Genomic DNA, 6000 nt, shown 5'->3' on the forward strand with positions numbered 1-6000 from the left:
GAATACCCCAGATATATTATTATAATTATAGTATATACATTCCTATGAATGAAACTAAACTAATTAAAAGTAATAAACTTAAAATATTCTACTTAAAGAAAAAAAATCTAACTTAAAAAGTGTAGATTAAAATAAAAAAAACCCTTAAGTTAAAAGCTAAAAATGATTAAATTAGATTTGTATAATAATAATAATAATAATCTATAACAATATATGAAGCCAATACAGAGAGTTGACCATGACTTTGGTGTCCAATTTTTTTGGACTATATTAACCCTACAATAAATTATTTAATAAAGCAAATTATAAGGACAAAATAGACATAAAATTTGTTTTAAAAAATCTAATAACTTCCCACTAAAATAAAAACAGTTTTGTTACTTCTATTAACTTCCCACTAAAATGAAAACAGTTTTGTTACTTCTATAAATATAACAACGCATCTTCCATTGCCTCCATCCACTGCAGTTTGGATTTTACTTTTCTATATTTTTCTTGCTCTTCTGTTCTTCTCCTTTTCTTCCAATGCATTCATCCATTGCAGTTGCAAATTTCATTGAGTTACTACTTTTACGCATAACATTCACTTATATCTCTTCTTTTTAGTTTTTTTTGGTGACTCTCTTCTTTTTAGTTTACTTATCTAATTTATATTTTCAGTCATTTCTATGCTTTTTTAATTTATTCCCAACTTTTGACGTATGAAAATAGTACTGTATCTCCTTTTATTTTTATCAATTTAATGTAAAAAAAATTATTTTTTTTGTCTTATCAATTTGATGCAGAAAGAAAACAGTTTCTTTTTATTTGATATCTGTTTTTATTTTTTTATATGTCTTTGACTATTAATGATTGAATGAAAAGTTTCATAAATATTTTGTTAATTATTTTTAAATGCTTTGTAATAATTTTTTTTAATTTTCTAAAATATTGATTATGTAGAGTATTATGTTCGAAATTTGAATACATAAATATTTACTTTAAAACTAAATTAAATTATTAATTTTGTCTACCACGATATTATTTTTTATTAATTATTAGTTTGACAGTGATTTTTCAAATAATTTGGCGACCTAAAATAAGAATTTTGTTAATTGATTTTATTAATTTCTTTTTTATTTTTAATCTATTTTACATTAGATAATATTATTTTTTATTAATTATTAGATTGACATATAACATTTAAATGTGGCAAGATAAGAACTATGGTATACATTTTTTATTGTTTCAACCTTTATGATTATTTTCTTCTCTTTATTTTTCTATTTCATGAGCCATGTAAGTTTTAATTTATTATTTTTTCTATATATATATATATATTATACGTCTAACAACAATATATAAAGCCAATACAGAGAGTTGACTATGATTTTGGTGTCCAATTTTTTGGACTATATTAATCCTACAATAAACTATTTTGGAAACTAAATTATAATGACAAAATAGACATAAAATTTATTTTGAAAAATCCAATAACTTCCCACTAAAATGACAGTTTTAAAAAATGTAAGACAGTCTGTAAATTGCTAATAAATAAAAAGAAAATGGACTGGTATGAATATCAATATCTTCACATTCTTCATCATCTTCATGCTTTGTTTAATTCTATGTTAGTTTTAGTTTATATCGTTTGTTCTATCAATATCTTCATGCTTTGTTAGTTTTAGTTTATATCGTTTGTTCTGTCATTGTCTTCATTCTTTATCATGTTCATATTTTGTTTAATCTTATATTAATTTTAATTTATATCCTTTTGTTTTGAGTACGTTATCCTTTCAGTTGTTTAGTTTTTACTTTTCTGTATTTTTCTTGCTATTCTATTATTCTCCTTTCTTCAACACTCTCGCCTTCGTCTTCTTTCATTGCCTTCATCAACTGCAGTTGTTAATTTCATTTAGTCTTACAGCGATTACTATTTTCACATATAACATCCACTTATATCTTTTCTTCTCTTTAGTTTACTTATCTAATCTATATTTTCAATCATTTATCTGCCTTTTTAATTTATTCTCAACTTTTGACATATAAAAATACTACTATGTCTTTTTTTATAAATTTAATGTAGAAAGAAATATTTTTTTGTCTTATCAATTTGATGCAGAAAGAAAACAGTTTCTTTTTATTTGATATGTGTTTTATGTTTTTATATGTCCTTACCTATCAGTAATTGAATGAAAGAGTTCTATAAATATTTTGTTAACTTATTTTTTTTAAATTACTTTGTAATAATATTTTTTTAATTTTTTAAATATTGATTATGTAGAGTATTATGTTCAAAATTTGAATACATAAATATTTATTTTGAAAATAAATTAAATTATTAATTTTGTCTACCACAATATTATTTATTTTACATATTGGCTAAGTTATTTGATTGGCATATATATAGGACGCAAGAAAATTCGCACCCATCAAAGATTCGTTAAAAACATTAATATGTTAATTTCCTAAACTATCTAAACTATTAATTATGTAGAGTACTGGATTTGATATTTAATTATATAGAGTACTATGGTTGACATTTATTAATTTCCTAAATTGTATTGCAAAAAAATTAGTTAATTTTATATTTTTTATTTATCACATAATTAACATATAAAAGATAAAAAAAAGCCTACACCTATCAATAGAATGAAAATTTCTCACACATATTTTGTTAACTTCTTTTTTTTTATTTGTATTCTATTTTACATTAGATAATATTATTTTTATTAATTATTAGTTCGACATATCACACAACAAATGTAGCAATATAAAAACTTTGTTAATTAATTTTTTAGAATTTTGTTAATTGATTTTGTTAATCTCTTTTTATTTTTAATCTATTTTACATTAGATAATATTATTTTTTACTAATTATTAGATTTACATATAATAACATTTAAATGTGACAAAATAAAAATTATGTTATACATTTTTTATTATTTCAACCTTTATAATTATTTTCTTCTCTTTATTTGTCTAACTCATGAGCCATGTAATGTAAGTTTTAATTTATTATTATTATATATGTATATATATATTCTATTTTGTAAACCATTTTATTTTAATAGATTTTTTAATTAATTTATTTTATTGTATTTTTCTTTTACTTTAAAAACTTTAAGGGTCTAATGATCTTCCGTTTAAACGATTCTAATTATACGATCAAGAAGTAGTTTAAGAGAATAGGTTTGAATTTTGGTAATTTATTAAGTCTAACCTTTATACAAAAAGTTAAAAATATTCTGAAATCTGAACTTAAAAAACTATTTAATAATAAAATTGAGTTTGTTCAAGATTGGAGAGAGAGAAAGAAAAAGTTAAATTTTTTAACTAATTACAAAAATTCACTACCATCAAAGCCATTAAATTTGAGTATATTAAGTAAGGATTAATAAGAAGCAAACCAGAACGATAAATCTAAAAGTTTTTTTATCTCTCTTTAAGTAACTATTTTAAATAGATAGTATTCAAATAACAAACAAAATAATAAAAAGATTCGCATTAGATTATGAAAGTTAATCTCATCCTTATAATACAATGGCATTATTTCAAAACATGTAAAATAAAATAATAAAGTACACTTAAATTAATGTGCACAATAAAATAAATGTAAAACTTAGATAATATCAGTCAAATATGAATAGCAATGGTTGCCTTTTTGTTCCAATGTACTATATTAAATTGCGACTTAAATTTATAATTATTAGTTTAAAAACTTACAATTATGTATTTTTTTATTATTTTAGTTAAAAGTAATATATTTTGATATTGTTTTTTAGGATTATTGACATCAAATTTTGATAATTTGAAAAAAAAAATTAAATGCTTTATGTCTTACTTCTTTTAACAAAACTTCAACAACTCATAAAAGTTAACAGAATAGATAGTTATAAATCAAAGTGATAGACAAGATTGAAAGTTGCGATAATAATACTTGGTGATAATTAATTACGGTCGGGTGAAGAGAAGGTGGAAGGAGAAGAAAAAAAATGAGAAAGGAGAACAAGGTAATATAATAATGGCGATGAGACCATGACAAGTATGTGTATAAGGAATAATAATAAGAAAAAAAAAGTGTTTGATATAGTAAAGGGATATAATAAAAATATAAAGTAATAATTTTGAAAAATAACAAAATTAAAGATAATTTAAAAAAATTAAATATAAAATTAAAAAGAAAATTAAAATATTTTTTATCAATTAAAAATATGCATGAAGATAAATAGTGTTTTAAATATAAATTTTTATCTTGACCTCAAATTAAATACTATTAAAAAATAAATAACTAAACTTAATGCCGTTTATAAATAGTTAATTTGTAAATAATGCTTTTAAATTTTTATTTTGATTTTGTTACCTATAATAACAACATACTAAATTTGTTTAATATCTTATTTAATTTAAATTTATAAGTTTTATACGTTCTAAAAGTTAATTTCATAATTTGGATAAAAATTTTAAATGCTTTATTTCTTACTTCTTTTAGCGAAATTTCAACAACTCATAAAAGTTAATATAATAGATGGTTATAAATCGAAGTGATAGACAAGATTAAAAGTTGCGATAATAATACTTGGTAATAATTAATTACGGTCGGGTGAAGAGAAGGTGGAAGGAGAAGGAAAAAATGAGAAAGGAAAACAAGGAAATATAATAATGGTGATGAGACAATGACAAGTATGTGTTTAGAGAGAGATAGTAAGAGAAAGAATAGTGTTTAATATAGTAAGGGGATATAATAAAAATATAAATTAAAAATTTTAAAAAAATAATGAGATTAAAAAAATCTAAAAATTAAATATAAAATTTAAAAAAATAAAATATTTTTTAACAATTGGAATTATGCACGAAGATAATGAGTTTTTTGAATATAAATTTTTATCTCGGTCTCAAATTAAATACTATTAAAAATAAATAATTAAACTTAATAACGTTTATAAATATTAAATTTGTAAATAATATTTTTAAATTTATATTTTGATTTTGTTATACATAATTTTTAATTGAATAATATTGAAGCGGTTATATAATTATTTTTATGGTTAATAAATCTGACAGTTTTTCAAAAGTCGAAAAGTTATTGATAAGAAGATGTATAATGAATTATGAATGATTTTTTCTAAATACACAATTTTTATACTCTTCTATTTTTTTTATTAATTATTCTTACAGTTTGATATTTAAAACGAAAAAAATAAGCATTCATATTTCTTCTATCTTTTACTATTTATAAAAAAATGAAAGCCTCTTCATATTTAGATTCATATTTTGACCTACCACTTAAAAATTAAAATATATGAAGACAAATATGAATATTCATGACATTTAAGTAAAAATTATTTTTTGTAAATAACTAACATATATTTTAGTTTATGTATACTCTTTTTAAATTAGAATAATGTTATTATCATTTTTTAAATTATATTTTTTCTGATAATATATATACCTCTCTATTGCGAGCTTTTATAATTTAATATTTAAAGATTTTTTATAGAAATTTTAATTTTAATTAATAATAATAATAATAATAATAATTACGTGTACATTGAACTGAAGTGTCTAACAATATGTTCATTGTAACTTATGTAAAATGCGCGAAAAATAATAACTTATAATGCGGGAAAATATATTTTTGGATGCGGGAAAAAAAGAGAAAAAGAAAGAAAGAAGAAGCAGCAATTGCAGCTTCCTTCCAGTTTCATTTGTTTTTCCCGAGAAAGTGGAACAAAACGCTGACCGGTATTCAGGAAACACAAAAAGCCACCCAGAAAACCTCCACAACGCGATTCGATTCACGAAAGGGATGATCCCTCATTCTCCAAAGAATTCCCAATTCCTCCTCTTGTTTTGTTCGATCTATAATTTTCCCCCCTCTAATAATCCCAATCCCAATCGCAATCCAAATTGATTTCTGAGGAATACGAATCTGAATAAATTAAATTCAATTATCGAAGCAAAACAAACAAAGGAAATCTGAAATGTGTTTGGATGGTTGTTGAATGTTGGATAGGATTA

This window comes from Arachis duranensis, chromosome 10 (genome assembly GCF_000817695.3).
Source record: "Arachis duranensis cultivar V14167 chromosome 10, aradu.V14167.gnm2.J7QH, whole genome shotgun sequence".
Taxonomy (NCBI): domain Eukaryota; kingdom Viridiplantae; phylum Streptophyta; class Magnoliopsida; order Fabales; family Fabaceae; genus Arachis; species Arachis duranensis.